The sequence below is a fragment of the Psittacula echo genome, assembly GCF_963264785.1.
Source record: "Psittacula echo genome assembly, chromosome: 6".
Classification (NCBI taxonomy): domain Eukaryota; kingdom Metazoa; phylum Chordata; class Aves; order Psittaciformes; family Psittacidae; genus Psittacula; species Psittacula echo.
In genome coordinates, this window is record NC_137743.1 from 75,749,319 (window position 1) to 75,761,740 (window position 12,422).

Sequence of the window (12,422 nt, forward strand, 5' to 3'; positions counted from 1 at the left end):
AAGAAAGCCATAAAGGCATTTAAATAATAATCACTTTTGGTTTTATCAGTTTTAAGCTGACATTAGTTTCTGGATATACAAACAGGAAAACATGCTACAGAGCTAAAAAGTTACAATTAACCATTTCTAACTTCAGTTCTCACCCATCTCCTCTACTTTCTTTCCTCTTCAATTTCAGTGAATCAGCTTTGTGGATTTAATTTCATTCATTTGAAAATCTACAGAGTGGTAGGAGGGGCACTTTGTAAGAAGAGACCTTTAACTAATTGATCCAAGCCATATTTGCTTAATACCAGATAAGACTTAAGTAGCACAGACAGCATTTATGCATAACTGAACACCCCAGGAAACCTTTAAAAATCTGAAATGTTAAGTATTTGAAATGCTAAATCCTAAGCACGCTAGAAAATGATCCTAAACTAATACAGTAGCAATCTACTAGCTCAGTTACCCAGAAAGAGGCATTTATTTCATTTTGAACAGAAGAAAAATGGCCAGCCTTCTTCAAAGAATCAGTTATTTGTAAGAAATTGCTGAGTACAGGATCCTTCTCAAAGCTCAGAAGATTATAAAGCCATCAAAACAGTTGGAAATTGTGTATTAGCTTTGCTTACCAAGAGTTAGCTTTCAGTCTTTCATACACAAACTGTATGTAGTCCATAAAACATCTATTAATGCACAAAATTTATAACTGAGCTGGTTTGATTTTGTGCCAGCATTCTACTGTTTAATGAGGTTCTTTCAAGGTACCAGTGCTGGGAAGAATTAAACACTTAGAAAGATGAACCAGTTACACCTGCATTTTAATACCTTATTTTTCTATCGAGAGTAAGCAAATGTTTTTGTTAGAACTAAGGCTGAAGTTCAACAAACATTTTAGGATAGTGGTGTACTTCAAGCAGCAGTCCTGCCCTCCCCCGCTGCTTCTTTCACTCATTCCCATGAAACCATTTTTGTATAGCATCCCATTTGTTTGCTGATCTGTTCACCGTGCAGCTGTACAACTGGATTCTGCTGAAAAAAACAGCCTCGAAAAATAATAAAAAGATTGTTTTCAAGACAGATTACTTTTCTTATCTGGTTCACTGTGCAGCTGCACAAACACCACAGTCCACACAAAAAAAGATTAGTCTTGCTTTTGGTGGCAGCGCCAGCTTACAGATTTGGTTGATCGGCAGCCTTACAGTATTTTGGCCTTAACACAAATAAAACAACTGGCCACCTCAAAATGTATTCAAATAACACTGAAAAAACAGCAGTAGACAAACCTCCTATTGAAAGCTACTTGAGAATAATTTATCCAATTTTCTCTTCAATACAGAATAATGTTTGCAATAAAGTGTTAAAACCAGCTGCAGTATTTTTCTTCTTCCTGTAACTTAAACCACTATTTCACTATACCTGTTTCATCCTTGTGCTATGTTAAAATACTTGAATTATGTTTAAAGGCATTAAAGGTATGGCTTTGGTATGGGTTTAAATCCTACTATTACAAATAAAAAACCCCTCTTATCACAGCTACAGTCCAAAAGGGATGATGCATGTCTACTATTAAGCTGATGACTTTATTGAAGCTATCAAGTACAAAGTCCATTAAAAACCAGGACTAAGGCATGTTTCTGTTACAAGTGCTATGCCAAATTAGTGCCTGGAGGATTATAATTATTAAAGTCTACGTCTAGAATTTACAGGTTGAAAATTTTTTACTTGACAAAATACACCACTGATTGAAAGATGTCTTCTTTTTTTTTAATAGATTAAGTTAATGAAGCACTGTCACAGACTTTTATAAGGCCCTCTGTCAATGTGCCTTTCAAATTCTTCTTCGCAAATTCATTCTGTCAAGAGTACAAATCAAGAGAACTACTACTCTTCTTAAGAAAGACAGAGCCCTCTTTTCATATGGATGTACAGGCAATTTGGGAGACACAGGCAGCTGCTGGAACCCCTCATACCTTGAGTTAGTGGGCTTCCAAAGATGTCTTTGTTCAATAAATGTGGGAAACAAAAGTGTTCGTAAGGACATCTTGGCTGTTTGAGAAGTAACACTGAACCACTCTGACATGTGACATAAAATACGCATACGTATTTCTACCGGCAGATCCACCAAGGAAATGCTGAGCAAAAATGTGTAATTTCCATCACATTGCAAGTAAGACATCAACAGAATTCATTGCCCAGCTCTCATTTATTTTTAGCCAAGATTATTGCTACAGATCTACATGGCTACCCATTACAGGGCTGGCGTGATGATCGAGGCAACCATTCAAAATGACACAAATACTGACCGGCTTCAAAAATCACCTACTTTGAACTACTAGCCTTTCTTAACAAGGTATTAAAGCAACTTTGAAGGGACACAACTTTGAGGCGAATGAATGAAAATGTACTTGCAGCGTTACTCTTACTGCAAGATTAGAGGCAGAAAAGGGGAAAGGAAGCACAGCCCTTAAGAACCTTAATCTAAAATGCAAACAGACATATCTTCTAAGCCAATCCAATTAAAAACACTGATGGGCTAAAACTTAAAAATAACATTATGTATATGTACTTCCCTGCGTCAATCACCATGCAAGCACAGGTACGTTCTAGTAGCAACACAGACAAGCAAGGACAGGAAAGTGAGACTGCATGACCAGTTTTTCTAAAACTATATTACCATTAGATATATCTAACCTAGGCTATGTTGTAATTTGATCTAGTATCAGTTCCTGGCTTTTAAGGTAACTACAATTTGGTACGTTCTTCTTCTATATCTATCCTGAAATGCAGATGCTCCCCTGTCGTTTTCCTTGAGTGTCACCATGTCTTCTTCTTTTTACTATTACTTTAAGGATTTTCTGAACTAGCTGCTGATTTGCTTCAATAACTATTGCGGTCACCATCTTTCCCACTGGGATCACTAGGACATTAATGTTTTCTATGCCACTCTTGGATCACTGATACCTTCCATCTTTATCAGTTTTCCCTTGCTATTTGGGCTGTCATCATTTTACATGATTCTATTACTTCTTAAGGCTCTGTGTAATTTCTGTAACCCATTTCAGTAAAAGAACACTTTCCATCAGGAACTTACTACTTTGATACATTCTCCTAATTACACAAAATCTGTCAATTCCAGTCAACAAACAAGTGAACCAACTTATTATTATTTTTTCCATTATTAAAACTGTCTACTGTCAAACTGTGGTACAAGAAACAGTTTCAAGTTACTTGAAGAGCTACCTGCTGTCTCGACCTTTAACACACGTGATCAGTAAATGTATCTCAAAACAAATCCATTCTTTTGGCAGAACATGACCATCCTGACTAATCAAGAGGCACATTCCACAAAGGGTGATGTAAAATATTTGTAGTTTTTCTCTCTTGACGAACAGAAATGTCTTGGCAGCCTACCACTGAAATTATGGGTTATCGAATGTCTTAGAGAAAGATGTTTATGCTCTTTAGCACTAATAGCTGAAATGGAAACTGGACTCTACCTCCAAAATCAAAGGGTCAATAGTTGGTTGTGACCATTATTTCACAGGTTGAACTTCAAAAATACTTAAGAGATTTACAGAACGTAAGCATGAGTTTCTGTAACAAATGCTTTATTATTCCACACGGATAGCGGAGTCAGCATTTTCTGTTAAATGATCCTCCTTCCCTCCCCTTTTGCTACTGTAATTGCCAGTACATCACCCCCTTCCCAAGTCTGCTGAGTCCATCAAAGCTGTATTACAAAATACCTGACTGATCATATTAAAGCTATTGAAAGTAAATGCATTATGTGATCAGGGCTGCACACCTTTTCTACAAAATCTAGCCAATCAGAACTATACAATTTCAAATTGCATGTTTAATTAATTAAGAGACTACAAAACAGACTTGTGGTAGAAAGCACAGCTTCAACCACCAGGCTAAACTGACAGAAATCTATCAAACTGATAGGCATCAGCAAAATTAAAACCTACTGGAAGAACCAGTTACAAATCAAGACAGTTACAGTCCATCCACACCTCTAAACTTATTTTAATATCTAAAATAGCTCAGTTTAAAATATCATTAAACAGTACGAGAACTTAATCCTGAGAACAAACTTCTCATTCCAGCCATCAACACCTGAAGACACCTAAGCACTTGGGTGCTGTTAGAAGAGTCTGAAGTTTTACTTTTCTTTTTCTAGACGCACAACAGTTGCTTGTGAATCCTCTTGATGCTCTTCATAGTCATTTAAGCTCTTATGATACCTAGTCACTAACAACGTAGCAGGCCACCTCACTGCCAGGTTAAGAAGTTTAAATACTTCAATAAATAGGTTTGCTATTTGGGACCCAGACGCGTATTTGGCATCCATATCTAGGCTAGTACTCTACCACAGTCCCTGACCAGAGAAGTTTTCAACACAGGGGGAAATCTTATAACCTGATGCCTGAGTAATAATTGTTGAAATACCACTTTAGAAATTTAGCAAAGCTAACAATGGATCTTATCTTTGGCCAGCATAATCGTATCCTTAAAGCAAAGCACAACAAATTAACAGAAATACTAAAAAGTATTTTCTTGGCTGGTAAGCTAAGCTCACTGTTTACACACTTCTGATTAAACTGCATCTACTTTCAAGTTTTCAGCTTTAATACTGTAAATGTAATGTTTAATAAGTCTATTACTGGTAAGAGGACTGTAAGGTAAAGTTAAGGATCTTCCTTTGCTTGCTGTCAAGTAAAACCAAAGCAAACCATAACTGCTTGTACAGAAGAGAAAACAGCAGAACACGTATTATTTCAGGTTATTATTCAATCACTTCCTGGAACTACTGTGTTATGTTTTTGGTAAGATATGGGCAAAAAGTCAGGAAAAATGTATTTTCTTTCATAGTTAAAACACATTCTTTTTATTTGAAGAAGAATGCACTTCTCCCAATGTTTCGCTTTGAGAATATTTTGTTTATAAAAACGTAATTAATCCTTTGCTTTTCATGTCCACATTCTGAATTTTCTGTTAACAATTAAGCTATGGTAAGACAGAAAATTCCAGTACATTAATTTATTTGTAGAAGCACTTGGAATTTTCCCTGAAGTGAAAATTTGCCGCTTTCATTTTTTTTATGAAGAACTCAACAAGAATTACACTGTCTTATTCTAAAACACTATTTTGATTTGTCCACAGTCCAACCAATAAAAACCCATTAAAATATTAAACCCATACATTTTAAGGGGTTTTGGCTTAAACTACACTGCAATTAAACTATGAGAGGTGTTCCTATGCATTAAAGGCTAAAAAGCACAAAAATAATGCACTCTTTCATTAGACAAATGCAGCCACTTAGCACTGATGAAACAGCAGTTTCTGTGGGGAATACAAGATCGGGTAGGTCTTCAAAGGCAGTGAAAGTGTTTTTACATTGCCTAGCATGACTGCTTACTGCAATTAATTTGAGCCACAAAGTTTGATACAAAGAAACAGAAGTGAGTCATAATAATTTGTTACAGTTAGAGCATCATTAAACCATCTCATCTTAATCCATTCTTTTAGGAGTCAGCAAAAGCCCCTTGCATTCCTCTCCCTACTACTTAATATACATAGTCAGCAAAAGCCAGCATGGGGATTTTTGCCCAGAGCCACTAAAACTGAAATTCTCCTGGGATTCTCTGTACCTTACCCTGCAAGATGAAGATGCATAAATTTGGACTACACACCTTACACAACTCAATCACTTCCCTGTAGTATAAAACCAGTAACTGTGTCAAAAAGTAAGTTTTGCATGAGAGGAAATTTTGGCTGTTTGAGAACAAGCAAATAAAATACAAGTCTAGAATATATTACCAGCATTAAGAAATTATCTATGGGCATATTACAATAAAAAGCTACATTTTGTTATACATCCTGCTGCAACTACTATATAGTTAACTGAATATATTGTACAAGTCTTGAGAGCAGCTGGACAATTCAAGCACCATTACCTAATACAACGCCGCTGTTGCCTTGATACGCAGTTCAGAATGGGAATGATGGCAAGTCTATCCTGTTTATGTATTATATCAGACATCAAATAAACAAGAATATTTTATTTTTATTAAAAAACCCTAAACAAACAAAAAACCCACAAACACCAAATATGGAGCAATGCAAGGCTACCACATTATTTAGACTGCAGTCAAGCAGCATATCTCTGAAGTTTTAATGTAAGCTAGCACAAGTCAGAATTGTACTTTTCAGCTGAGATATTGTCTTTTATAGACAGATATATTCAGGTCAGCAACAAATAAAATGCTTCTATGCTCTGCAAACAGAACTAGCAGACAAATACAGCCTAAATTAGATGGTTTGCATTTCATGGAGTGAGAGTACTTACCAAGGTAGCAGAGCCCTGACTGAAAAGAGTTCTTTCTTTACAGGAATGGATGACAGAAACTGCATAGAGCCTTGAGAAGTAATATAATCAGTTATAATATAGACTACAATATTCCACTTGACAGTAAAGAAGCTCTTCTGGACTGTTCTGTATATGATATGAAGTAGTGCCTACAATAGCAAAATAAGACTTCAACCCAGATATGTACCTGCTCATTATTGCCCTTGCAGGAAACACTCAGTCGTAGTATTATTAGTAATTGTGAAAGGTGAGTTAAACTCAGCTTACAGCTGTACAAATGACATACGGTTACTATCATGAACAACTTCAGAATCAGTCATCCAGGTATACAGTGCTACTCAGTCCTACTTAAAATGCAAATCAATATTGGCAAAATATTGCAAATCAAGTCATAGGCTCACAGAATGGTTATGGCTGGAAAGGACCTTGGGCCATGGGCAGGGACGCCTCACATTAGACCATGTCGCCCAAGGCTCTGAATACTAACAAAATACTCAAAACATCTACTTGAGGAGAGTACCTTGGGTATTAGTTGTATTTTCAGTTTGTTTGGCTTTGATACTCAAACCTAAGTATGGCTGCAAGTTATCATCAGCAATAAGCTTGCTTAAAAGAGGAACTATTTATAGGTACCAATCACCAGCAATTACAATTACAATTTACAGTTCTCTTTCAAAATTCAAGATATTGCTTTTGTCCATTAATAATCATCACACTGCAGTGATAAAAATGCTGCTGCAATAAAAACGTATGAAGATCAGTTTATTAATGTTTTACAAGTCAGGTAATCTTGAGACATCTATCTTTATATAGAAAGTTTATGACAGCACCTATCTGAAATTCACTTTTTATTACTACGAGCTGTGATTGGAAACTATTTTGAACGTGTTTACAACCTACATGCAGAAATACTGCACAAAGCCTCTGTTGATCATGATCCTATGGAAATCCTGCAGTCTTGCATAAAACATCCTTCATACATTCTTAATCTGAAGAGTTTTTTATCTCATGTATGCATTTACAAAAAGACTAACCACAGGAATATTTTTACAGGACTTAATTTGATTAATGAGTTTCAGATGTGATCATAGTTATTCACTGACTTTCAGCACTATGCAGACTTTATCTCAGGTCTAAACCGGTTTAGCTACCTGGTATCAGTGACTTCAGAAAGTCTGCCACTTAAGCACCAAATGCTTACAAGTACCATTTTTTGTACCTTTTAACAGTTAGAGCTCTAACTCCTCTCTAGTTAGTATTCCACACTTTGTACATACTTGCTATCTTATGTAATACTGAGATGATGTGATTGTCAACACAGAAGAAAAACAGGAGTAGGTTTCTATAGCAAACTTCATCATAAGACTACAGACAGACATATTCCTCATAAGTGAAAATGAGATTTTAGAACTGCTCTTCAAAAAAACCCTTAACCAAAACCCAGTAACTCCCCACCCCCAAAGAAAAAAACAAACCTGGAGATCAGTTTTATTAATCTGCACTGCCAAAAATCTCTAATAAACACAACCTAACTGACCTAGGTTAATTTTGCGGATGTTCAAGATCCATTTAAGAATATTTCCTATTCTGTTCATGTTGTTCACAGAGCCACAGTAACAGACAAACACACCTAAATCCAGACTCTCCAATAGACAGTGCAGTAGAAGTTTTGTAACAGGTCCATACATTTTTAGTAGCAATCTAATTTTGCACTAGAGCAACCAGCAAGATTTTCTTCACTCGTGCTTCTGCTTTGGAAAGCATCAAGCTATAGAAAAGGTGATAGCCAGATGAAAATGAAGCTCATAGGTTGTCAAAAGCTGAGAAAGAAAAGACAACAGCTGAGTCATTCCTCCTCTGCAGCAACAAAGTCACAAAACTGAAAGGAGGAGATGAGGCAGCACAATGTGACACCCAGAAGATGAGGATGTTTCCAGTGTAATGAACTGTGTCCCCCAGCATAACACCCTATGTATAATTTCAGCATCCCTTCTTCTCATAAGCTTTTGAGACGAACATCAGGAAACCATCATCTTCCCTGTCTTTCATGCTGGCTTCCAGCTTTTTGGGCATTAAAACCTGTACAGGATTTGGATTATCACAACAGGTAACAAAACACAAGTGACTTCAAACAACTATTTTTTAACTTCTTTACCCGTCAGATTTCTATTACATAAAAAAAGGGAGAAATAAAAGGAGCAATGGCACTGATGCAATAGCACATAAAGTATTATGAATAGGTGGACTGATACAGCGCATACCTTTTCTTTAGATTACAATGTAAGCAGGACACGGTTTCCAGCATTTCAATCAGTTTTTGAAACTTAAAAACCAGTTTTGATATAGCTTTGCCTAATGGGTACACATTTCTTTTCCAGACTTTACTGGGTGCATTTCAAGTAATATCTCAGTGGTAATTTAAGAATGACCTAAACCCAATCTAAATTCTTTCTGCATCAAGCGTTACTTCAGGCCTTTATCAAACTAAAATTACTAGTTCTCATTTAAGATAACTTCAGCAGCCCATCCCCAAAGATGAGATCTTGTCATATGATAAAATTGTTTTAAATAATTGCTCTCTAAATTAAGTTGGACTCCCACAGAAAAACAGGAAGTGATGCTGATTCTCTTCACATTAGGACAGAAATTGCTTCCCTAAAGGCAATTCTTAGTATTCAGAAACCTCTCCCTGCACCTAAAGCTAATTCTGTGAAAAGTATGCCTAAACCAGGAACAGAGGAACTCCAATTAAGCTTTCCTTCTTTGAAACTTCTTCTAATATTTTCCACTGTGTTGAGAACAGCTAGGATACATTCGACAATTCTGAAAACATGTTACAACATGCTATGAAACAGCAAATGCTCTGACAGTTGACAGCCAAACTGTTAAGAAAATGGAATGAGGTTTTCTTGTTCTGATATAATTTTCACTGACACACAGTTATGCCTGTCCATCCCTGATTTGTAAAGGTGCCACGACCTTTTCATTCAGTTTCATCAGAGTTAAGGACCAAATCTCGACTTGCAGAAAAACTTTCATGGAGCTCAGCTTTTGAAGTAGCTTGTGCAATTTTAATTCAGTAATTCCGTCTGATGGAAACACTTAGTTGTTTCCAAATCCAGATTGATTTATCGAGTGCCCATCGTACATTCAAAATAAACTTCCACTTCTGTAAAAACTGTGACAAGAGACAGGAATAACAGTCATTACAATAGGTACAATCATGATCAAACAACATGAAAAACAGACAGCCAAAACAAACAAGTCTAAACATAGTTCCTTTGGGACTATACACACCCAAGTTTGAGGTCCATGTGATCTGGGCACTACCTAGAAGTTTCTTCCTAGCTAAATCAGCCATTGTTTTGCTGAAAATATTTTATGGATATAAGTACCTAATTACAGTTGCTTGACTTAGTGAAGACCACCAAGGAAATCTATGCTGGTTGGATATAATAATTTTTCTATGTGCATACATTTGTATCTTATTTTTGTAAGTCAAACTACACAAAAAGTATGTATCTTATGAAGGCTTCCTACTGAACACTCAAAATGAATGGTTTATTAACACGTGAGGCCTAAGTACCAAATGCACTCAATACTCTCCTGCTGACTTTTCACATCTAACTCCAGAAGATGGATACTGTTACAATGTCACATAGATCTTAGCCTGAGATCACTAATTAAAAAAGGAGTATTTCCAAGCACCACAGTAGACAGAGGTCAGCACCGGGATCTGCGCTTTTTCACTTGAACTTTCTGCAATACACTTGAATTACCCTGATGATCCAATTTCACTTGATCTTTTTTTTTGTAATGGGAGAAACAAATGTTAAGACAACCAAGCCTATGAACACATTTGCATCACTGTGAACAACTTTTCTTTAATTGCACGTTTTATGTCTGACTGGATACACACTCCAAACTTGCCAGTCTGGAAAAGGCATGAAGACCTACATGAAAGCAAAGAATGTTAATTAAAATAAACCTTGTTGTTTTGGAGTTTTTATCTAGGCAGAATTGCTTTTCATGATGCCTATTCCAGATACACAACTGCATACGATCCTTCCACACCTGCCTTCTTGTGGACACTAGGACACATACCCATATGGAACTGCCACAGTAATCTCATAAAGCATACACAATTCACAGACTATATACAGGCCACATTCTTTTTTAGAAGTGGATGGCATGACCATGTACTTTCGTTCCTCAGAAGTGTTGAAAGCAGTTTAGAAACAAGTAAGGAGGGCAGTGCCACCAGTTGTTTTCAGTTTACAGCAAAAATGTTACTTGGTAAAGTCTATAGTCAGTCTCAGAGTTCTTGGGAACCACAGAATTTTTTCCACATTATTTTCTTATACTATACTGAGCATTAGCCTAAGAAGTTACTATTAGTAAGTCTGACTCTTGCTTTGAAGTTGAGTCATATGCTCCACCAGTCCACACAAAACGCCCATTCCCCTATGCATCTAATGGAAAACACATTCATCAGCGGCAGAAACTCTTGAGTGTGTTCTGTTAAAAGTTTTTAAAACATGATACCTGTTTTCCACAGAAATACTCTTATATGTCATTGCACCAGTTACTACACTGTGACACTAGAACATACCTGCTCAAACACTCCAGGAATTACATTTTCTAACTAGATGGCAATTGCTTCCATGTTTCTGAAAATTTAACCAGGCCTTCCAGTGTACATTTCTCAATAGCTCATCAGGCTCCACGTATCAGTTTCCCTCAGTACTATCGTACTGAGGCATGGTATGACATCTTATCTTCACTTAGAAAAACAAATTATGATTGCTGCTTAAAGGCATACCGTTTTTAGAGTGCTAGAAACCAGAACTGCTTCTAAGTCAGGCAGGTCTTGCTCAGAGGCAAGAGTTGAAGAGCTAGCAGGTATCAACACTTCTACAGAAGCCCCCCAAAAATGACAAAGATAACTAAACGTTTTGAAGAGTGATTTTATTCCGAAGTTTCGACGTTAGGTATGTTTCCCATGGATGTAGCATAACCAGTAGAAAAAGCTGAGATCAGTAAATCAATCCTTTTAACTCATTTCTGTGTACAGGATACTACAGCGAGGGTCAAAACCTCCAGACCCGCTCGTAACTTTAAGGTTACATGCAGGTTACAGCCCAAGTGCCATTTATGCAGTTTTAACGCTAACTAGAAACCTCAGGCCAAGCAGAATTTAATCTTGTGGCTTCCTCACCATCCATCATCACTATGTTGTCCCTCAACAGATACAACATAGGACAGAGCCCTACACAGACACAGCACCGAGGCTCCCCCTTCCCACACACCCCCTGGCAGCGACCCTCCTTGCAGCAGCACCATGTGCGGAACCGTTAAGGACAGCACCAGCACCGTCTGCTTGCACCCGGGAACTCCACGTGGCGAGCACGGACGGCCACTCCCCACATCGCACTCGGGACGGGAACGGGACGCTAAGGAAATGACAAGGGCCGAGGCGAGGGAGCGCTACGCGCCGCCCGGGGACACCCGCCGCTCCGGACACAGCTCAGCCTGCGGCGGGACCAAGCGGCGCCCGCCGCCCCCCAACCAACCGCCCCATCCTGCCGCCCCCCCCCCTCCTTTTTCTCTCTCCGCCCAAAACGGCGAGGGCAGTTACGGCCCCGTGGCCGCCGCCACGTCCCAGTCCCCTCATGAGGGAAAGGGGGGCGGGGAGGATTTACCTGCCGCATGGTCGACTCGAGAGCCGGAGGAAGAGAGGGGTGGGGGGAGATGCGCCAGGACTACGGCGGCGACTCACGTTCCGCTGCCTCCGGGGGGAGGCCGGGCACGGCTCCCCCTACCCCCTCCAACCACCGCCCCCCGGCTCCCCACCGGCCTCCCTCGCCCACCCGCGCAGCCCCCGGGCCCAGCGGCGGGTCTCGCCGCCGGCACGTGATAAGGCGGCCGCGCCGCCGTGTCCCCGGCTCCGCATCCCGGGGAGGCTGGTGTCCGTTACTGCCGATCGTCACCGGCTCCTTCTCCTCGTCCGCAAGCCCTGCGCGCCCCTCAGCCCCCCACCCCGCCGCCAGCCCGGGGCCAGCCG

At 39.0% G+C, this 12,422-nt stretch overlaps 1 protein-coding gene across 2 annotated transcripts in view; it reads right to left on the reverse strand.

Moving 5' to 3' along the window:
- Positions 1–12,422, reverse strand: part of SLC39A10 (solute carrier family 39 member 10) — a gene marked incomplete at its 3' end in the record, with an annotated part of 57,834 nt that overhangs the window by 23,117 nt on the left and 22,295 nt on the right. The gene's annotated exons all lie outside the window — the stretch shown is intronic.